The 24,036-nt window shown below is 41.2% G+C and overlaps 1 long non-coding RNA gene across 1 annotated transcript; it reads right to left on the minus strand.

The window, feature by feature from the left end:
• Window positions 1-340: 340 nt before the first annotated feature.
• Window positions 341-21,151, minus strand: LOC120750639 (uncharacterized). Its single transcript, XR_005700083.1, has 4 exons — window positions 20,906-21,151; window positions 2,666-2,830; window positions 1,811-1,957; window positions 341-849 (listed from the first exon to the last, which is right to left on the minus strand). It is a non-coding gene; the product is annotated as an uncharacterized LOC120750639 (long non-coding RNA).
• Window positions 21,152-24,036: the final 2,885 nt, after the last annotated feature.

Below are 24,036 nucleotides of genomic sequence, written 5' to 3' on the forward strand. Positions count from 1 at the left end.
AGACGGCTTGCACTGGCTCCTTCCCAACTGGCCACCACCTCTCCCATGACAGGCAAGGCTGCATTCAAATTCTGCCCTCAGACTGTGTTTTGCCTTGTGGGCCCTCTGCCAGCACCTGCTGTGACTTTAGCCAGGGAAGACAGCAGTCTAAAAACAATAATCTACCTTGAGTTACCTTGAAAATAAAGCAACGTCCTATTGTTCTGCAGTCCCCCAACCCTTCGTGTTTTCATAAACTCTTGGACAATATTGGGGGTGGGGGGAGAAACAAAAAACTCTGGGGAAACAGCTGATTAGATTCTGGCAAGGAGGACCAAACATCTGCTTCAAACAAAAGACATCTGCATATTTCACATTTATTTTTCATAATTTACAGAAGCAACCTGCCAAAATTTAGCAAGGGAGAATAAACTAGCACATAATTAGCTGAAGTTTGCTTGCTTTAGAAGTTATTAGCATGAAGCCCAGTAGCTCACCTGGGAGGACATCAAGGAATGTAGATAACTACAGTTTGATTTTGCAAATTCAATTTTCGATCTGCTGTGCCAGGCCAAAAACCGACGTTGCCGTGCCAATTAAGGCAAGCCAGCAAATGTCCTGATGTCCCCATGTCATACAGCTGTCTCAAAGGCATTGATAACACTGTTTATTAAATAAGGATCGATTAGACAGATGTTTTTTGCTCCAGTTTGCAGGGTACAGAAGGCTGCAGGTCGAAGAGCAGAACAACACCAGGGTTTTTCTGTAAAATCGGGAGGTGCGCTGTGTACTGCGTGTATGGATGGTAAAACAAGTTCTGGGGAAGTAGGCATGTGAATTTTTCAAGGCAGCCAATGAGTCTTCTTTAAACTATAGAAAAAATAAAAAAAAACCCCAGGAATATATATGCCCTCAGTGAGCTACACTTCCTCAATTGAATTTTGCCATTTATTGGGTCATTCGATAGTTAATACATTTCCAATTTTAACAGAGTTAAGAGGAATAGCATGGAATCCTGAGGTTTTGAAATTCTGCCTTGAAATCAATAGGTGCTTCGCTAAGTATACTTACTAACTTAGTATTTGGCCTGTAAGGGCAATAAACAGAAACAGGCAGAACTTCAGAGTGAAAATCCTGCTTTTGCTACAAATGGGAGTGAAAAACTCCTGTTAGCTCTGACACAGGCAGGGTTATACTCCAGAGTTGAAACAGGAATAAAAGAAATAGGAAAAGGCTCTCTTGCAAACCCCAAATTAAACCCAGGTTCACAAAGCATCTGCAAATCTTCTGGACAAACCAAATGGAGGTTTGCCCTTCTTTCTCCAAGGAAGGATTTATTATTTCAGACAGAAACCATGTGAAACTCACTCACTTGGACTGAACTCTGCTCCACATTTCAGATTTATTTGAACCTGAATCTCAGGGCAAAACTCGGGGAGTGAAGATTTAACTGCCAAAAAAATTCTGTCAACCCCGAAGGAGCACAAATTGCCAGATACAGTACAGCTCTAAAAGAATTTCAAGCCCCTTAATGCAAGCTTTATGGCTTGCACCTTTTTCATTGCAAGATGAATCCAAGAGCCACTTTCAACACCGTGAACTTTGTAGGAGAGAGGGGGGAATATATGAGAGCGTGAACTCACACCAGTCAAATCCGGGAGGGTTCAGATCCAAGATTTTGCATCTGAATGCTGAAGGATTCGGGCAAGAATGGTCACAGAAAGATTGGAGTAGGAAGATCTTTGTACCACGTTGAAAAATTCTCACCTAAGTGCACTCTGAATTGTGCCCATACCCATCTTAAGACACTTTTTCCCCCATGAGGACTTACAATACCATCATGTCCTTTACAGGTGAGGAAAACTGAGGCTTGTAGTAGCAACATGAACATCCCAGACACAAAATCATCTCTTGGCAGAGGCAAGCACAGGCCAGAGATCCCACTGTAGTGCCAACAGCGACTGCAACATTATTTTGCCTTTCAAAATATGAATATAAAAATAAACAAACCAAGAATGTGACAAAGTAACTAAGTGACTAAAAGCCTGTGGTAGCACACACTTAGAGCAGAATACTCCTAATTAGAGACACATAAAGTAAATATTCACTCATTTTAAACAGGTTTTATTTGAAGAAATTCCTAATCTTGTTTGTCTGAGAGATTTGAGGTCAGCGCTGTTGTTCTGGGTTTATTAAAATAGGATTACTACAAAACTGAACAGCTTCTTCCAAAGCTACTCTATTTAATCGTACAATTTGAAGTAAAAGTATAATTCCAAAAATATAATTCCAAAATAGGATTACTACAAAACTGAACTGCTTCTTGTAAAGCTATTCTATTTAATCGTACATTTTGAAGTAAAAATATAATTCGAAAGAGTTAGAAGCAGCTCACTAAGGATATCAAACTGGTACATGAAATCTTAAGACTTTTCATTTTGCAGTGAAAACACTGGAATATTGATCTTCCAGCCAGTCTGTTATCAAGCTGGTGTTTACATATTTCAAATTCCCAAAAAGTTTCACTTTTTATCCAGACTTAGCCATTCTGAACAAGTCCCATCTAACTTGAAATGGCAACCAAACCATGGGTGCCATGGCACTTTGATAGAAAGGATCTCTTCCTTCAAACTTGATTTATATACTTACTGTATTTAAAATGTTCTTAGCCACTTCATTTACTCACATTTAAACACTTCCAGTTTGGTCAACACAGCTGACCCATTTCCACTGCCTTGCTTGGAACAGCCACAAGACGAGCTCCTGTTGCTTGCTCAAACTGCTAACCCTGCCTTGCTGCCAGTTCCTTACAGCCACGGCATCTCTGACAGAATCATAACCTGCAGAAACACTGAAAGTCAGAAATAATGTTTGTTTTCACTGCTCTGGACATAGTGCAAGAGAAGCCAGAAACAGATAAGGACAGCAGCAAGCAGACAATATTAAGCAGTGATAAATACTCATTTTCATAGAATGGATCTGCTGCAATACCAATTGTGCCTGCAGTAACTTGCAAATAGTGAAACTGTGTTCCTGTGTGGGTCCTTTTCTTAGCATGATGTTGGATCTCGCACATGTGATTTTGTTCTCCCACTTTGTTGTTACTCATTTTGTTAATTCCTTTTAATTTAATAATAAATTAAAAGGATTAAATGTCTAATGTTATTTAATGTTTAATTCCCATGCATTAATTTATCATACGTATATATATATTTATAATGGTTTAATTAAACATGTATTAATGTAGTTTAACGATCAAAATTCTCCTGTGGATTAAGTAGAAAAAGAGGCATTGAACATAAATTTGTACAGTAAATAAACAAAACACAGACAGCCTTGTAAAGCAGAAAGAAAAACAAAGTCTTCATGGCCAATCTGTTTCATGAATGTTACAAATGGGGAACATTTGCTATTTTAAAAACATTAATCATATACTCTCTCCATTTATTTACTTATCTATGTTCTTCATGTAAATCTTTCTTGAAAACGCATAAACTCTTCAGAATTACAAACAAAAAGTAAAGTCACATCTGGTGTTTCACCTGTCCACACTGTAATTACTAACTCTGCTGAAAGCCAAAGAATTAAATGTTTTCATTTCTTTCTGCACCTTTTAGGTGGGAGGAATCTACTTCATATTTTGGTACAGAGGTATGCGAGTTTCCACTGCATGAGGTAAGCTGCAAACCTGACACTATTCCTGCTCTGACCTCATGGGTGTTTGCCACAAGTTTCCTCACATTTACAAGAGACAATTGAGACAACTGACATTTACAAGACAAGACACAAGAGCAGATACACTACATGGCTGGGTACCAAAACAAATAAATGGTTAATGAATCCACATTCCAACACAGCCTGGCATAAGCTTTTGACGACATAGACCCTCAATCTTGTGCCACTGCTCCGTGTTGGGTCTTGGAAGACGAAAGATGCGAAGTCAGAGAAGAGCTACCATTGTTTAGCACAACACAATTAGGAACTCAGTAGGATCTGCTATGTCCTGACTATATGCCTTGTACTTCCCCTCTTCTGGAAGCTGATTTTAGTTTACTTTGTCATTTGAGATACCCTGCACAGACCAGCAGTCTGATGCTTTTCATTAGTTTAACAAAGAAATGGTTGAGTAATTCTTTTTTTTTAAATTATTTTTAACACCTTTACGAGACTGAACAGGGCCTGACACAAGCAGAGATCCTTTGATGGTTCCCAGAAATCACTTCTTGTCATCTTATCACTCTCTACAGCTACGTGACAAGAGGCTGGAGTGAGATAGGTGCTGGTCTCTTGTCCCAAGTAACGAGAAATAGAAGAGGAAATGGCCTCAAGTTGTGCCACGGGAGGTTTAGAATGATAGAGTGGTTTGGATTGGAATGGACCTCAAAGATCTTCTCATACTAACCCCCTGGCCACAGACAGGGACACCTTCCACAAGACAGAGCTGCTTCAAGCCCTCTCCAACCTGGATTTGGACTTCCAGGGATGGGGCAGCCACAGCTTCTCTGGGCACCCTGTGCCAATGCCTCAGCACCCTCTGGGTAAAGAGCTTCTTCCCAACATCTGATCGCTCCACTTTTAATTTAGAATGGTATTAGAAAAAAAAAATCCTCCCCAATAGGGTTCTCAGCTTGGGAATATTCTTCCCAGAAAAGTGCTTGAGTCATCATCCCTGGAAGTATTTAAAAGACTTATGCATGTGGCACTTAGAGACATGGTTTAGTGGTGAATTGTTAATGGTTGGGCTCAATCTTAGTGGCCAGTCTCAATCTTAATGGTCTTTTGCAACCCAAACATGGTTTGACTGTCTAAGAACTGTGAGAGGAAACAGGTACTAGTGACGGAACCTGATGCCATACCACAGATCTGTCAGTGATGCCACACCTCTGCTCTTCTAAAAGTTTCTTTTTACTCACCATTTGAAAGCAAAGAAGCCATTATTAAATTTAAAAAAAAAAAAAAAAAGTTTCCCGTTGTGAGGGAAAACATTTTTTTATGAGCAATTAATGTTCTCTGACTCCACAAGAAAGCCCCACACAAGTCCAACACTGTTTATTTTGTTCCTTCCCTGGAATAAAGATCAAAGCAAAGGACAGGTTTCAACTCTTGCAGGAAGAAAATGAAGTAATGCATAGCTGCAAAAAAAGCTCAGAGTGCCCTTTCTGGCTCTCATCAGTGCCACAAAGACAGGTGAAGAGCAGTGGGCATCCTGCAGGCCCTCTCACTCCAGGCAGCAGCAAAAGGACACAGACGAGTGCAGCTGATGACTGGATTGCTTTCCGGAGATTATCTACAAAGGCAGGTGTGGCTGAGCCAAACACACTGAAAAGCTTCACATGATCCATCTTTGAGGTCTTGTATTCTGGGCAGGGTTTGAGAGTCCATAGGTTATGCATGAGACCTCATTTTATAAACCAACATGTACTAAGCTTGGGTGCTAAGCATATAATGACACTCTGAATTGCAATACATTTCATCTTCTCCTGGGCTTCTTTGGTCACACAGAGCCTGGGAATATACTTACATACCTTCAAATGCCTTATGCAAGGCCCACTAATTTCCCCTGAAGCATCTCATCATCTTGCAAACCAACAATTTTTCTTTTTATTTCTCCACTGCATCCCCAGGACCATTAGTAGGCTAAGGATATGATGAATGCTCCCCCAAAAGACGTTTTTGTTTTTGGCAAACACACATTTCCAGAGTTAGCACTGGTCATTTTGGAGCAGGGTTCTAGGCTGTCTTGCCAGCAAGCAACAATTGGAAGATTGAAGAAGCAAAAGCAGGCAGGTTGCAGTTTTCCAAACTTTCTTCTTCCAACAAGTGCATTTAAGATCTAAAAGGGGGTGGAGGGGAGAATCTATTGGTGATAACAAAACCCACACTGATCAGCTCTTGTGCTAGGCTTTGCATTTCCTCTCTGACAGCACTGGGCTGGATCGCCAAGATTACTAAAAAGGGCAGGCAGCTCTGGTTTGCAGGTAGCAGCTGCCTCCATTGAGAGGCAATCCCCTCAACACCACTCCAGCTGAAACTGGAAACTTCAATTTGAACTTCAAATTCAACTTGAATTTCAACTTCAGTTTGAAAAGAAGATGCAGGTACTGTGCTATGTTCTTTGGAAAATGCAGTGACCCAGGCTCAGATCCTCTGAAATCCAGTTCCCTGCGACCAGAGGATTTGAGCATTAAATGCATCTCCATCTCGCTCTGTAAAAACAGCCTCTCCAGGAGCAAAAGGCTTTCTCATGTGCCAATCTGGTTCTGGTAAGGGTGTCATCTGGTCATAAATATTCCTTGGAGATTTGCTATGCAGTCGCCGATCTGAAGCAAATCTGTTTGGACTACAGAATTTTCAGCACAATATCACAAGCTGCTGTTGCAGTATGCACAGAGCTAAAGCAAAGAGGATTTTTTTTTTTTTTTCTTCCCCATCAAAGATCTCCTTTGGTCAAACCTGAACAAAAAACATCACATATTGATACTTAACATAACAAACTTAAATGAACACCAACCGAAGAGGAGAACAATGGCTATGCCAGATGACACACTGATATAGTCATCATATTCATCAACACTAACAGCAGCCGGTCAGTTCCTCCTCTTTGCTGAATTAGCCATGAAGAATTGCTTTAATGACAACAAGAATGTGTTAAAAGCACAGGTCTCAGTGGCAGTTCAGAATGGGAAACTCAGAAGTCCACATCTGAGGAGTAGGCAATTAAAAGAAGAAGCAAAACAAAGCAAAACTTGCTAGGAAGGACTAAAAAGAGATGAAAAACTCCAAAAAATGCAACACAGTGTGGTAGTGAGGGGAAAAAAAAGTAGATTAAATACTAAAAAGCAGGAACAAGTTTGACAATAAAAATGCTCTGCATAATTCAGGCTTGTAGAAGAGTATGTGAACAGAAGTGATGACAAAAGCTACAAAATTCAACATGATCACTTGAAGGGTGGGAGGTTTTGCAAGCAAAAGAGAGTCTCAAAACATTAGAAATAAACATTGAAATTTTATACATTGAGTTACAAGCTTGTTTATAGGCTTCACGTGGTCTCGGGTCTTTGTAATCCTAAGAAATCAGACAGCTGCATTGTACACATGGTATTTTCAAGTGACAGTGACATTTCCAAAGGAGAAATCTGTTCAACAATTTGGTATTTGGGTCTCTGCTTTGAGACAAAAGCATCCATATCAATCCCAGTTGGAAGAAAAAGAGAAAAAAAAAAAAAAATCAGATCTAAGTCTTCAAGAACAAAACCATTAAAAAAGGAAAGGCCTTTTTAAAATTACCTCACATTGATGGATTTATCTTTATAAATTATTGTAGGCAGGTGCCTATATAAAGTAAATTCAGGTCATACAAGAAGAAAAAGGCTGATTCTCCATTTTTTCTCCAAGCATCAAACAAGGTACAGCCAAAAATAAAAGAAGAGATGAATAGCTTCAATTAATCAAAAAGGTGAAATTTCCATGTTTGAAGGGCTTTTTCACATCTTTATCAGTCTGGTCTCAACCTTCATGCAAGTTCCCAAATAAAAGTACCACACCATCACCCCAGGAAGTGTGGGGTCTCAGGGGACAAAGAGGGAGAGGCTACAGAGCAGCAGAAAAGGTCAGACACTCCTGATCTTGGGTTTTCCCTGATGCCTTTTCTCCACATGGCTTCTGCCATACTGTAAAGCCTGGGCCAAAAACACATCCCCTGTGCAAAGGGTCTAATGCAGCATGGTCTGGCAAAAACTCCTCTAAAAGTCAACCCCCAAACACCCACGTGTATTTGCACTCCCTTTCCCTGCACACCCCAAAATTAAGAAAGTCAGGGTCTGATCCAAAACCCACTGAGAGGGCTCATCACCTGCAACAGGCTCCAGACCAACCTGGAAAAACAAAATGCTTTTCTTCAGACTGAGAAGCATATTGATGGTTTTTTTCCACAGTTTTTTCAAGCCTCATTAAAGCCACAGGTGTGAGGAAAACTGTAGCTACACAGGAACAAAAAACATGAAAGACTACTTCACCTATGGACATGGGATGGGAGGTTTTGTTTGCTTTTTTAACCTAAATATTTATTTTGGAAGCACTAGAAATACGGAGAAAGACAAAAGAAAAAAGGATTACCTCATTTCTGCCATGATCTCATTTTTTATCATAGCCACTTAGTTTCTCCGATGCCTGGGGGCACTCAGAAGACTGAAATATTTTAGTGAAGAATAGTTAGAGGAGAAAAAGCAAATTACAAAGGAAATATCTGCATAGCTCATGCTACTTCTTCCAAATCCCATTTCGTGTTTGGGCCTTCAAATCAGGCTGCCCTTCACTGGCAACAGAAGTCCCTGCATGAGGTCCAAGCAGAAGTCCATCAAACCTGCCTTTGAAGCACTTCATTTTGCTCTGCAGCAATTCTTTCAGCCTTAAGTCACTGACTTACCCCCAAGATGGTAAAAATACCTTCCTGCAACCTGTGATGACCCTCTCTGCTTTTACATGAAGCTGGTCCAGCTCCAAAAAATCTGGCATATGGCTGAAGTGCTCTGAGAGAACTCGTGGTGGCGAGGTTTAGCTTTTTCCAAAGCCGCAGAGGGAATTTCTCCGGGAAAACCGCACTGCTAAAGGGGTCATGGTCATTGTGGGGGCCACTCATGGTGAACATTGCTACACCTTGCTTTCCTTGGACTTCTCTGAACACTTTTGTCAGACACACAGCCTCCTCCTGACCCACACCCAGTGGTTCTTTTTGTGATTTCCGGTGAGCAAACCTCCCACACGCTCTTCACTAAGATTATCCTGTGTGTTACACCTGAGGAGCTTTACTCTTAGGAACCACTGCCAGACACTCTGCTGTGTGGCACTGAAGAATTTCAGAAATCAAGGTAGAGAACTTAAAAAAAATGTGGTTATTTCCCTTGCAGGTGATGGAAATAATTCTGTGGCCTGGTTTAATTTCACGTCAGACACACAAATTCGGTGATAAAAGAAGCCAAACCAAATTTTCTAAGAGCACTCATCAGAAGTCCCTCAGAGTTCATACAAAGACTGTCTTCAATAAGCTCTGTACCAGACTACAGATAAACACAGAACTTGCAAAAATAGAGACAAACTTCAGTGTAGTCCAGCCTTGTAAGACAAACTTACAAACCCCTGTATTTTCCACTATTTATTCCTTTGATTCTTTCAGGACTATACAGTTCTCTTAGGGAAGAACATCTCCATACATACAATTTTCTCCGTATTGTGGACACTCTGAGCTTCACCAACCAGTTCTTCAATCACCTAAAACTCTCCTCTGTACCACACAGAAAAGGAAACAGAGGTTAAATCTTTTACACAGCAAGCTGCCAGAAGAGAAAGCAGAAAAGGATATTTACTGAAATATGGTTAGACTGAAACTATTAAAACTTTTGTGAGTCTTTGTCCTCCTTTATGCAATAGTCCAGGTCCCTTAGACTGTTACAATAACATGACCTTTAAATTTAAGAGGGGTAGAACCAACATTTACTAAAATAAAATTGTGCAAATCTCCAAGTTTTAATAATTTTCTGTAAGACTTATCTGGACTCAAGAGTCATATTTAGAATTACTCTCTCAAAGCTTTACATTTGTGATCTGCTGTAGATATTTAAGCACATTTGCACTATTAGCCTGAGTGCTCAAGACTGAAAAGGGAAGAAAAGTTTTAAGATGATGATATGCTCGACATTTTATTTCTTCACCAATATTAACTTGGTGCTCTAAGTTAATTTCATTTTTTTGTACGGTGACTAGGCAGAAGGCAGAGCTGTTTACACATAGGTCTGTGAAGTCTTTTTGTACCTCTCCCGTCACACAGACTCGAACAGCATTGCAGTGTAGTATTTGGGGTAAGTACATTGTAGTGCTCCAGGGCCAGATTCACACTGTTACTTTGTTTGGCACCTTAATACTTTTGCAGAGATGGCCCAAAGTAGTTAACAACAGAGAAAAATTCATTGCTCAGCACTGATGATAAAACAGCATGACAGAATTTCCCCCTCCTAACAGAAGGAACTCCTGCAGTCCAACAAGATTTTTTTAGACTATTTTCATCTATAAACAGGTATTTTTCTCATTCCAGAAATCACTTCCCTGCATCTGATTTGTAATGGTCTCTCATAGCCCTGAGTACCTATCTGGGGGTGAATATACTACAAACTCATTCATGACAAACATAAACACCTCTTTTTCTTACATTGGATAAAGGAAGGTCTAAGTTCATGAGCGTTTTTGATCTCACTGAAACCGGTCGGGTTTTGTCATTTCCGAGGGAGAGCTCTTCAGCAGAGGTTCTGATCGCAACTTTTCCCCACTCCCACCTTCCCCAAAGGAAATGTTCATCTACTGGCATGCCATAAACACCCTTTTGCATTTGTAACAAAAATGTAAATGATTCAAGGCAATAGCAGAATCTCTTGTGTTCTGGCAAAACCATTGATTTTCTTCAGAGAGAGAGTTTTGGCTCAGGTTTAGAACACAGTACATTCTTTGGCACAAGGGATTTGCAACATCTTTGGGAAATTTCAGACCTGGGATACCTGCCTAGAATGGCCCAAGAAACATTTACCTTACCAATAAAAACAGAGGCCCACTTTAACTATTCCCCCTAAGGGGCAGGTATTCATCTAATCACATCTGGAATCTTTTCCAACTAGGTTCCTGTGGCTAATGTTGCTCTGTCATGATCTGATGGTTTAATCCTAGTTATTAAACTGCTTATTCTAGTTGATAATAAAAAAAATGTGGAAAAATGCCTGCCTGTCAGTGCCCCAGTCTCAGAGCAAACACTGCGAAGTGGGCCCCCTGCTTTCTCTAAGCAAACAGGGAACACCATTTGGAATTTGGAGTCACAAAGAAAAGCTGACAGATCTAATGAAAATATTGGCAAATTTACGAGGGTGGGGTTTTTTTTAATCCCTAGACAACAAAAAACCCAAAAACACAACAACAAACCCCCGCCTTCGCAAATCTAGTTTTTCCTTACTATGCACAAAGAACTTCTTTTCAGTGGTCTCAGCAGACAAAATATAACACATACATAATGCATACATAATGTCTGAGCCAGCTGTGATATACTTTCACTCAAAATGTTTTTAACAATAAACGATTTGTTAACAGATGCATCAAGTTCTTCGTGATTTTACAGGAAAAAAAGCAAAACCGCAATTCCAAATCTTCATTTCCCAATGCTTCATTAAAACCAAATATTTTTAGATCCAAACGATAAAGCTTTGCCAGCAGCCTCTGCTGACTAATAGGCCATTTTCTGTTGAAAACACAATATTGATGTGAAAATTGCCAACTAGCTTTTTTCAGAATTATATTTATATAGCTATAAATAAAACAGACATACCAGATAGACAACACACCACATGTGAAAACAAACTGAACTCAGCAAAGCAAGAGGTTTCCATTTCCATCAGCACAGACCTAAACCTTGTCCACACATTCCACAGTATGGGACTGGATGGATTTGTCAAAATCCAGCAGCACAGCCCAGAAGTAGCCCATAGTACAATTCATTCCCTGCCAAGCTGTATGAATGTGCGCTAATTTGATCACAAAAGACAATAACCTCTAAAAAAAAAAAATCACTGACTTCAAATGAAGTCTGAACTGTTAAATACGAAGTTCAGACTTCTGATTTCTGGCCCCATGCAAAATTCTTATTTCAGACTTCAAGGCCGAGATAATTTCATCACTCAGTGTCCCATCCCCAACATGTTTTGCCTCACAGTTTATTCATCCAATTTATTCATCACAAATAGGCATGGAAAAACACTGTGGCACTGCTGCTTGGAGGCTCCACTCCAGACACTTGGACAATAGCTCAGGTCTCAGTTCCCTCATCGTGCCAACCACCTCAGATTTGAGATGCAGAAACTAACAAGTGAGAACAGCTCTATGAAAAAACATGCAAGTTTCCATCCAAAATAAGATATTTCCTGGTCAGAGAAGATGATGCTAATTTTCCACCTGTTCCACTATTATTTATTGTTAATGGAGGGAGACGCCAGATTAGAACAGAAGCTCTATTCTTTGTGCTGCAGAGGTTTAATTTCTAAATGTCAAGATAAAAAGTGCATCTTAGAGTTAATTTTACTGAAGGACTTCAGTTTTATTAACTTTTGAGAAGTACTGCTGGATCATAAAGGACAACATCTACTGTCAGGATGACTATATGAGTTTATCTTTCGATAGACAAGACTTTTCCTTCCTCTCAGACAAACAGCACATCTAATTGTATGTCTGTCCTGGGGTGACTTTATGGTGGTGACTTGTACCCCCATTTATCTGCTTAGCCCAGAAATAAGTTCTGCACCTTTCAGACTGGTTCTGAGAGCGAAGGGGGAAGAAGAAGGGGGAAGTGTGTTTGCAGAAACTGCGCTCACTGCCTGCATTCTGCTCCCAGACTGTGCTGTCTACAGCACGGACAGACAGCGGGACAGAGATCTCCTTTGCTTTTAGTTAGTTTTTAGCTAGCTGTGGCAGAGGAGAACCCCGGACTGTGGCTTTTCTTCTTCTTGGAACTGATCAGCCCTGCTCTGGACTGAAAATCCAGAACAACACCAAGAGCTCACACCAGTGGCCCACCAGGGATGTGGCATTTTCCAGGGATGTGGCATTTTCCAGCGCAGGAGGGGCTGATGAGAGACTGAGCAAGCCCAGCTACACGCTACAAGGACTTGCTGAATTTTCCATCTCTTTAGAACAGTGAGACATTCCACTGCTTAACAATATTCATTTTTCCATATTTGTGAGTACTTTTCTTGTTGAATAAACAGTTTTTCCCACTTTTCTAGAAAGAGATTTACCTTCCGAACCTGTAAAGGGATGGGCCGCTTGAATTTGGTTTCTAGGAAAGACCACTTCAGAAGTTTCCTCCCAAAATTTGCCCTAAACTAGGACAATGTCCCCCACTGAAAGACATCTCAGAGGTCAGGATTCTGCTGCTACATAAAGGCAATTACAGATCTTTGACTCTTTCAGTAACTCAAGTGCAATTCCACAGGAGGGAATCACTATTCCTATCTCAGGAGCATTCCTGGCTGATACTTTTGGCCCCTATCAGCCAGCACAGTTAGAAGCCTCTGCAGTGTGAGAAGCCCAACACTACCTGTCACTGCTGCTGCCATTAAAAGTACTGAGGAAAGTCACAGCTACAAGGGGATTTGGCAACTTTTCCACTCAGTTAAAGGATTGAGGGTGTTATCAAGGATCATGGTTACAGCTGAGTGCTCCCACTTTACAGGGCAAGCCTCTTTCTGCCACCACTTCTGGTCCCCACCTCCATCCCAGTCAAAGGGCTCAGGTTTCCTTGGCTCAAATAGTTTCACTGGGATACTTTCCTGCCATTTTAGCACAAGCACCCAAGCTGAAGCAAGAGAAACAGCAGGAACACGGGGCCAGGAAGTATCAGCAGGCTATTAGATCACCTCATCCATCTTGTGGTACCTCATCTGTAACTGCCTAAATTAGAAATACAGTCTCTTTAGTCCCATACATAATCAAGAGAGAAAGATTCAGACAGAGTGTGATTCAAAATGTCTAGGGTTAGTCCTTTCACAGAAGGTTTCAAATGGAAGCTTTCGCCTTCCCCAGCAGAATCCTGCAGAGATCAACCTCAAAAATTAAGAGTGTAGATCAAGGCAGAATGATTAGTCCCTAAAGAAAACAATCCTTGAGTCGAATCATCCACTGCTACCAAGATTTACCTAAAACAGGAAAAATTAAGTCAATGCCTAAAAATATACATCAGGAAACCTTAGGGCAGGGATGACAAAAGCATCCATAAGCTGCACACAGGGTAGTGACATCCTGGCAGCCATCTGGCAGGAGAGGACTCCAGTCCCTCAGACCTGCTAATACCTATTTCCAGCAGCATTTACTCACAGAGGCAGCCGCTGCTCATTTGGCTCCTGAGGCTTCATGGATTGCCTCACCTCTGACGGGGCCAGAAAGCAAGAATTTGAATTCTAAGTGCCTTTTTGAGTAACACATCAGATTACCTGCTGCTGTGATAACAGACAAACGGAAAAGGTATAGGTTAGTCTGAGACGCACCCAGATGCCAGGGCTCTGCATTTCAGGTAGATCAGTTCTCTTACTTTTTCTATATCAGTGAACAGGAAAGAATGAATCATTGGACCACCTCTGAAGGATGTGGTACTGTATTTGAGAAACTCTATGCAGTGGTTGAAATTAAAGTTTTATGTGTTTTTTTTATTTTCCCTGTGCTCATCTCGGCAATGTGTGTTAAGGTCACAACGGAACGGCCAGGTCTGATCCAACATCCAAAAGTCCTTGACCTTGGTCCAAGCCTCAGCCGTTTGAGCCAATGGCGAGGCTCCTGCTGGGGCCAATGATCCGTGATCATAATCCCTCTTTTTTTTGGCAATCATCATCCAAGAGCACTGCTTCAATCAGAAGAGGACCAAATGCTGCCACGCCATCCAAGCCATGTCTTGAGACATGGTATACATTGCCAATAATTATGTTTTATTTACTTTTCTAGTGAGAAACACAAAGAGTCAGGGTGTGGTGGCCGTGGTTTACTGGCAAGTTTGATGCGAGCTTCTTATGAGCTGCTAAGCTTTTGCTGAGTAATGCTGACATGACGCAAAATGACTGACTATAAAAACCTTTAGACTATACATATGAGTGTTTCAAAACCAATGGCAGCTATTTGACAGATGCTCAGAGGTTCAGAATTTCAGAAGTAGACCTAAAAAAGGCAGATTAATGAGCAGATGATGGTGATGTAGAAAAGTTGCACAATAAATGAAACTTAGCAGATGGCTCTGCGACTATAAAAATCTCCAGATTCCTAGATTAGATAGACAGAAAGGACACTTCCTTTATTTTCTTGAGTTTTTTCTGCCTTTTCCTCATGACTTTGGCAGTATTGCCGCTATCTCCTTTTTAAACAGTGCAACTTTCCAAATTTATTTTCCCTTCTGCTTTAAGCATAATAGATCTCATCAGACAAACTTTCTACTCCATCACCACGAAGGAAAACATTAGGGCGCACATTCGGAGCTGCATATGCACGGCCCCGCGTTTCCTAGGAAACGAGCGGCTGCCCGTCTCTGCGCCAATATAAATTGATGCATCAGTTTCAGCTTCCCACAAACATTAGTGTCTTGACTCGGGACGGAATGCCAAACACCCCCAGCACACCATCAGCTGGGATTGTCATCATTCTGCCTCTGCTGCTCGCCGGCAGCGGAGAAGCCGGCGAGCCCGCCGTAGAGCTGTTGCAGACACACGGCCGAGGCAGCGGCGGTGCCGACCCCGGGACAGGCAATCAGAGGCACCACCGGTGCTTCCCTGCTCATGTGCATCTCTGGGTGCCCAAGTGCAGCCATCTGGGGAGGAAGGAAATCTGTGCCTCCCACCGCAGCACCTTCTGTTGGTCTGCGCGGAGACGGACAGGAGTCACAGCCCAGGAGTTTTTAGCCTTGGATTATCTTCACATGACCAGCTCCAAGTTTAAAGACAGTCATTCTGACATAAACTAAATCTCCCTCGGGTATTTCCACATTCCCACAAAAGAGACTGGATTTCTCTTCTTTCATTACCTCCAGGAGGTTCCTCCCTTCAACTTTATTTACTTTCATGATTTTATGGGATTTTTTTTTTTCTTTAAACCGTTTTCCTAAACTGACCCTGATGTATTTCTAAACAACATTTTACTTCTGATAATTCCAGTATTGATTTAACACTGTGTTCCTGGAACCCGCCTCTTAATAGCAGAGTTACTGCAATATTAAGCTAAATGCTTGTGACAATTTGACCCTCAGTGCCAATACCACAGTAAATAGAACTCTGGCTGATTCCACAAAAAGGCCTATTAAGGAATATATGCACACATTTCAAGCGTTCTGCCATTTCAATCTCTCAATAGCACATATATTAGGAACTCAGCTATCAAAATCTAAATTTTCTGAAAACTCCCTGTCGTCTGAAAGATGGTCATGTCCCCTGACATCTATTAATTGCACTGGAAATTTCCTCATTATTCAAAATGTCGATTATATGAACTTATTCAATGTCTCCCCTGACATTTGGATAACCAGGGTTGTATTGCATATGGGCCATTCATGAAAATCTTTGAAGACAACTGACTACCCTCACGAGTAAAGGTTTGCAAGATCAAGCCATATAGCATGTATGAACAACATTCATCAAAAATAACGTCAAAATAATTTCTTGTATATGATCAAATGTTAGCATCAATAAATGGACATCATGGTAATAAGGCCTGAGTGTATAGGTCTCTGCTAATATAGCATTATTAGTACTTGATATTGATCAGCCAGCCAGCCTGAAACCTCTTAAATAACTTAACTGCTTTTTCTTTAGAGAATGGTAGCCTAAGTTTCACAAAAGGCTACTTTGCAGAAATGTCATAGTTCAAAATTTGCCACTACTTCTTCCCTTTAACTCTTTTGCATGAATTGCTTCTCTTCGTCATTGTGAAGACTTCAAAAACTGGATAAAGGCAAGCTCACTAAAGAAAATCAGGAGAAAATAACCAATATGCACTTCCAGAACAAAAATGAAACACACTTTGGAAGCTCAATAGATGAATGCAATTTTGCTGCCAAGTGAAGTAAGTTACGTGACCTCTTTTGTCACAGGATACCCAGTTCTGTGAATAAAATGGAAAAAATGTTTGCATGCAGTGGAAGCAAAAGGAATAAAACTTCTCAACTACTCATGCCAACAACATTGCTTCTTTAACAAGTGTTTGTGTGTGCTGGGATAGGTGCTTAATTCTGCTGCAGCCTGGACCTAAGCCAGCCTCTGTACAAATCTTACTCATGGCAACCTACTGGATGGGGTTCAACAGCACAACTTCCTTCTTGTCATTTCTTCTAACACTTCAAGAAATTTCACTTTTTTTTTTTTTTTTACTTTGTGCACTGATGATTATATCCCCTGCCCTCACAGCTGAGGAAGACTATAAATAATATTTTGCATAAACTTTACCATTTTGTGTGCATCCAAAGAAATATACTATTATTATACAGACTACCAATTTCTTCCTTCTTCATGTGGGCAAAAGAATAAAGTCTTGAACCCAAAAATGGTTTCTCCTACTAATAATTCCTACAGTACAAGCAGCATTGCAGAGCTATAAGACCTAGACAGCCTTCAGTGTGGAACAGTCCCTCAAGTTTAGTTTCCTAGCTTCATTCGTTCCTCAGCTATGCAGCACAAGTACTGCAGTTTGAGTTTATGGAGAAAAGAAGATGCTTTTACCTGTGTCCCCCAGGTGGTTTAGGTTTGGATCTATTGCCTTGGGTCTCACTCCTCATTTTGGCTCAACAGAAATCTCCCAGAGTAGTTAACAACTGGATTCAGGGGATCATAAATAAAGCTTGAGAGCACCTTATGTTTATGCTGAATATTGTACATGGATCTACAGTATGGTGTCAGGCACACAAATAAATGCCAAGACTAGCATTCTTTGCTGGAAACACATAAATGAATGTTAGGGACAGGTTTTGGGGTTTTTTTCTCTCTCTTGCATGTGTGCTGCACTTCAGGCTTGGTTAAAAAAAATTAACAGGCCCGTACAGCTAAACAGAAGCATTATATGACCTAAAATAGCATTCTGTAGGATGCAGAGAAGAAAGCATTGTTGGGGTTAATCTTGAGAAAACAGTATATTAGAAGTCCTTGAATGCTGTTATTCTCCTTCTGTTCCAAACCCATAAAATTTGCGAGAGACATCTTTTCAACTTAATAATGTTATTTGCTAAATGCACATTACTGGTGATGCCCATCTAGGGAAAAGTCCAAACCACAGCACTCCAACATGATAACTTATTCCAACAGCAAAGAAAAAAAAAAAAAAAAACAAAACCAAAACCAAACCAAACCAAACAAAACAAAAAACAACCTCACTATGTTCTCTAAGCATTATACACTTTGCTTTAGGGCATGAGCCATGCATTCAGTTCCTCCCCACCAGGAGTTACAGCAGCTATACTCCAGAGAATTTACTGGGTGGTATTCTGCCCTCTGCTATGGCTATCCAAATACCGTGCTGGAGGGGTTTGAGGCTAGGGGCAAGAAATCAAAATTCAAAACCCAAATACCCACCTCACTGAGCAGGGAGGGATTCAGAGCCTGCAGTCCTACACCTCTCACCCCTAAGGTGCCTCCTTTTACTCTTGTAACGGGAGGAATCACACTGAGACTGCTCATCTATCAACACACAATATGTGAACATTCTCCATTCACTCCTCCAGCGTGTCTTGATCACAGATTATGCACAGATACAGGAGAACTCATCCTCAAAACCACCCCAGTGGAGACAAGTTGCATTCCTGGGGAGTATCTCCCCACCAGAAAGAAACTCCTGCAGTATTACTAGGTGCCACCTTGCACTAACAAAACATCTCAATAGTTTCCCCACCCCACCCCAAGCCTCACTTAAAGTGATTTTATAACACACAGAACCACCTGTGTTTTCCATATAATTGGGTGTCAGGCACTGCTTTGTTTTCTAACCAGGTGTCATGCAGGAAACAAGAATCCTTATTTCCTCTATACCCATTTCTATTTAAAAATAAACAAGACTAAAAAGCAGCAAAAAAACATAGCAAGACTTTGCAGGTCAGATAGAAACATCCAATTACTGCAGTCTGTATTAGTACCTCCTCAAAGTTCAAAGAGGGAGCTTTACACAACCGTTCCAACTTCAACCCCTGTTAATCATTACCTCACTTAGCAGCCAGAGGAAGCATCAGCGATGTGTTCAGCAGCCTAATTTCTCACGCATCTGACACTGGTACATTTAAATGCCACTTGTCAGCATCTGAAAGAAGGCAACACTTGCTTTGCACACTAGTAACAGGTGACTAATTCAGGCTACAATGCAGATGAAGTATTTGCACAGCCAGTAGTGGGGCCAGATGGGTCTGACTATATCAAATATATATCAAGGCACAGGTCGAGCTTGCTTAGGACACAGTGACCAACATCCTGCATTAAACCCACTCCCTATTTTGCAGCATCAGAGTTTTCAGCCCGTGCGCTTACCCAAGATCAGATGAACTCATAACTGCTAGAAAGACAATTAATAAATGAGATAAGATCTTCCTTTGGGAAGAACATTAGATTGCTCCATTAAGGTTATTGCAGCTGTATAACGTTAATAAAGGCGTGTCACTTTGCTAATGGGACCATCACTTCCAGAAGATTCCTTCACTCTCATGTAAACTTTATATGAATGCAGCTAATTTGAGTTCATTTACTAGATCATACTGTGCCAGACGTCTCACTGTAAAGCCTCTTTTGCATATTTTGTATTTGGCCATACCCCTAATTGCATTTCCATTTCTGTCCACATTCTCAGCACTTCCTTCTTAAATTAATCTATCCCTTTATATTTTAAAATTCCTTAAACCAGTCTTTTTCTGAATTAATTTCTCCAGGAAGGAGAACTTCACTTCATCAAATTTTCAGACAGACTTTATTCCCACAATCCCCCAGTTCTTCCCTCCCTCTCTCTATGCAATTTAGGTCACTTGGATACAGGCATCTCCAAGTCATGGGTGCAAAACCAGGGTATCACACATAAGTGACCTACAAAGAGGTCTGGTGGGGATTGAGCAGAAAATGTAAATCCTAAGGGATTTAAAGAAACATCATATAATGAACATCATTCTTTCTTCCCTCTCCAAAGTGATCACATAAAAGAATCCAAAGTGCACATCTTCTTGGCTGCATGCAAAGTAGTTGTTTTATTAATTTATGACAACACAACAGCGAGATTGTAAATAACATCTAGAAGTAACATGCAGTCAAAGAGAAAAGGATCTCCCTCCCCTACAGAAAGGCAAAAGGGAGCTTCAAATGTATTGAAGGAGCCAGAGTTATAACCAACACATTTTTCAGGTCCAGAGGTTTGTAATTCACCCCAGAAACATTCACCTCCCATAAATTTCAGGTTTACAGGAAGATCTCACAGGAACCTGGAGCAAAATAAGATTAATTTCATGGAAATCTGCTGACAGATAATGGAGCTGTAGTCCTGCCTCCTGGGCACATTCCTTAGGCACCAGGGCAAGTTACTGAGCATTGCTCCTCACTTCTCTGCTTAGATTTGACACTTAATGTGTATTTTTGTGGAAATTAACAGCTCCACACAATCCCCCTCCTTTAAGCCTCCTATACACACATACATAAATATCTGCTTCTAAAACAACTGGTATGAACCCTACACTACCGTTTCTTCAGGAAAGAGGGGTTCAACTAAAGTATCTTCCACCAAACTAAGGTTTGAGCTGAAGGTAAACACTGGGAAATCTGCACACATGTGTTTAGTATCCCTACGTGGACAGTTTTGGTTTGAAAGCAAAAAGATTCTTTTACATCACTGCATAAAACACGGGGGTCAGAGCAGCGGGAGATTCAGAAATTACTGGGCATCAGGACTGAAATCAAAGGGAGAACTGAGTTTGGGGAAAAAAAAAAAAAAAATCATAATAATAATTCATATGCATCCCATGAAGGAGTCTTTAGCATTTCTAAAGTTGTCACTTCAAAGAACCCTGTAGTTCTTACTGGAGCTACTTCCTACAAAATTCTGATCAAAAACTATATGACCAACTGTTAGTCATGCACAACAAAATCACTTTGAGACTATAAAAAAAAAAATATATATATATCCCACAAGAATTTAATTTAAGCTAACAGGATACAGGATGTAGAAAGGACCCCTGAGTCACTGAGTTTAGCCCACAGCTACCACACCTTGAATTCAAAACTCAGGGAAGACAACACCCATCTCCAACAAGCAGGCTGGTGACACTCTTTTGAACTTTTTCTCTCAAGGGGTATCCTTCAACTGCCAACAAATACTTGGGAAACCACAAGGGAGCAGAGTTCCATCACACACTCACCTCTTGAAGGTGCTCTTTCCTCAGCTCCACAGAGGATTTTAGTTGACCTCAAAGCAGCATATGAACACCAGCCCCTGGCCAGACAAGATTTCAGGCCCAGTATTCCTTCTCAGGTCTTGTAACTTAACCTGAAGCCCGAATGGCTCCTGCAGCTCCACCCTCCAGAGGAACCCACAGGTGAGCCCTGAGAGCTCTCCTGCACAGCTGAAAAGGCTCTTCTGGGATTTAGTGTGGGGATCCCTCAAACATGGCTCTCTACAACTTTCCTCTAGTGTTATGAAGCACATGACGTGTTCACTTTGAGATGAAAAGTGTTGCTCTCCTCCCTCTTACATGCTTTCCTCACCAGCTGCTTTCAGATTGCCAGTTTAGACCTGGAAGTTTTCAAGTGCTTGATTAGAAGAACCCAATCCAGGATTGATTTTTGCTCTGCACTAATTTCCTAGGTCTAAACTATATTTATATTGTGAGCTGGATTCCTTTGGCTCAGCCTTAGCCACCAGCAGCCTGAGGTGCTTCCTTCCTAAATCTCGAAAGTCGGTGATGAGGAGCAGACACCTGCAGACCATGGCTGAACAAACCTGCTGGCATAGCTGCCCCAGGGAGGGAGGGTCTCTCCTATGGAGAGGAGAAGTTGCTGAGAGCAAAGAGATTCCTGGCTTAAGCCCCCTCAGCTAAGTGCTTAATTTCAACGTAAGGTAAAGACAGCCCATTTCCACAAGACACTTACTAGGAAGTTGAACCTTCTTCCAAAAAAATGATGCTCAACGAACTTCTAGCTGTGATGTCCATTACAAAGCAGAACTGTCACCAGAAAAACAAGCCCTATTCCTTTATACTCTGCCAAATGAAAGTTCAGAAAATTTGTTTCCCCCCCTAAACAAGGATGTTTTCTCACTCGGTAGCTATCACACCCTATGGCTCTCTGATACAGATATTTTTTTCTCACTGCACTCAGGGCTCAGTGGGGTAAAAGCCTGTACAACTTTACAAAGTAACTGCAGCACACAAAATAACTTAAATAATTTCTTTCCTGTATTCTACCCCATACATGAACAATCAGGTTTTCTTTAACAATGATCGCTTTTGCCACAACCCTAGGGGCGGGAACCTAAACCATATGTACATAAAAAAGGTAACCTCAAGTTTCCTCTTCACAGCTCTGATGTGGAACACCACAGGCACATTTAGTCAATTGTCCTTCAAATGTCTTCTGTACATGTGGCTTTTTTCCCCTTTATGCTTGAGAAGATCTCAGAGACTCAGCTTCGGGGAATGTAGTCGAGTTAGACTCCTGTTCATTTCTGTTAGCTGAATTTATGTTGTAGGCTTCTGTTGGGAAGTGTCATATTGTTGCATGATCTTAGTGGCAAGGAAGCCGAATTTCTTTGGACGGCTGTCACTCAAAACACTTGGCACTAAATCCAGAGAACTAGGTAAATTGAAATGTTAAATATGAAAGGAGTGGTGGTGAAGTTTCCTGTTTGCCACACTGTTTCCTCCAGCAAGAAGTTCTGCATTGACAGCGTACGCTGGGCACAAATAAATCCCCACCAGAGGAGTTAGCCCAAAGATGAGAGAACTTCACCGTGTGCCACTTCATACACAGAACCCTGAAGGTTTTGCTCCTCAAGCTGAAAGTACAGCATCTCAAAAGACTCCGCTTCTCTGGGAGATTTACCAAGAGAAAACACACTATAAAAGCCCGTTGCTGAGGTGAGTAGGTGTTAGTCCAAGCCTTGTAAGTTAAAAGTAACATCTCATAATCTCTGCTAAATGTAATGGGTAGTCAAAGAAACGAAGCTAACCCGGGCGTAATGATTAATCTTAGTGTGAGTCATGACCCTGGCAGCTGCATCCTGAACCAGCTGCAATCTATATAATGCATTCCCAGGAAGACCAGACAACAAGGAGCTGTATTAGCACACAGTGCAGATGGTATTAATACATGTACCAGCAGCCTCAAACCCAGCCAAAAAGAGCAAAGGTCTTCATTTACTAATATTCTTAAAAGGATGGCAATTTGTCTAAGATATTTATTATGCTTATCATAATCAAAGAGCTTGATTTCTAGAATTAATCCTTTTATTGCTAACAAAAAAATATTACCATGAAAAAAGGTTGCTAGAGTGGATGAAGTCTCTGAGCAATGCATAGGATTAGCCATCAGCAATGCAATTTTTCCATCCTCCTCCCCCTACAGAGTGTCAGGGTCATGTAAAGTCAAAACACTGAATATAGGACAATATCAGTGGAAAGCAAAGCAAGCTTAGCTGGCCACAATGGAAACACAACGGAGGCCAAGGTAAACCCATCCAAACAGCATGATTAGGCTAAAACAACAACAGGAGACTTGTGAAATCAACAGGGAGTATTTGCGACTTAACCCAGTTCTGTATTCATGAGATTCATTCTGGAGATCTGAACAGGTTATAGCAAGAAGGGAAACCAGGGCAGACAGATTAGGACAGTTTGCAGGATCCTTTATGGGAGCTCTACAGGTCTGAAAGAATTTCACAGGTGGATTGTCGTTCAGGAAAGGCAATGCCCCTTCCAAAGCAGGGAACAAAAGTGTTTATCTAAATTGGAGCTATCTGGACTGACAAGCCTCATGTCTCCAGGCAAGCACGGGAGATATGGAACCAGTTTCTTCAGCCTGGGAATGATCTTTCTCCTGGAGAGCTCTGATGTCATTCAGCTCCTGACTTCTTCAATCTGTCACACACTTTGAACAGAGCTGCTGCTTTAGGCTTTCACTGTCTACACCAGTTTTTTTCCTTCCCTTCAAAGCTGTCAGTTCAAAAGGAAAAGAGTCTGGCAATAAACTGGACTTTTCAAAGCTTGTCCTCTATTTTTGGTCATGCTCTGAACAGTCTTTAAACAGCCACTGTTTATTGAGAAGAGGAAGCTTTAGCCATGTGGTAAATTTTGCAGCGCTCAGTACCCGGACTTTGTGCTGCAGGAATGGTGACAAAGCTGACAGGATCAGGCATGCAAAGGCCTTAAGAACTTCAGGGGCAAAATGGCCAAAGAATTAGAATCAGTATTAGAGCATTTTGATATTCAGCCTGTTTGTTGGTACAGAGCAGAGCAGCAGTCTAACACGCCACTACATGCCTGTAAACCGAGTA

This window comes from Hirundo rustica, chromosome 3 (genome assembly GCF_015227805.2).
Source record: "Hirundo rustica isolate bHirRus1 chromosome 3, bHirRus1.pri.v3, whole genome shotgun sequence".
Classification (NCBI taxonomy): Eukaryota; Metazoa; Chordata; class Aves; order Passeriformes; family Hirundinidae; genus Hirundo; species Hirundo rustica.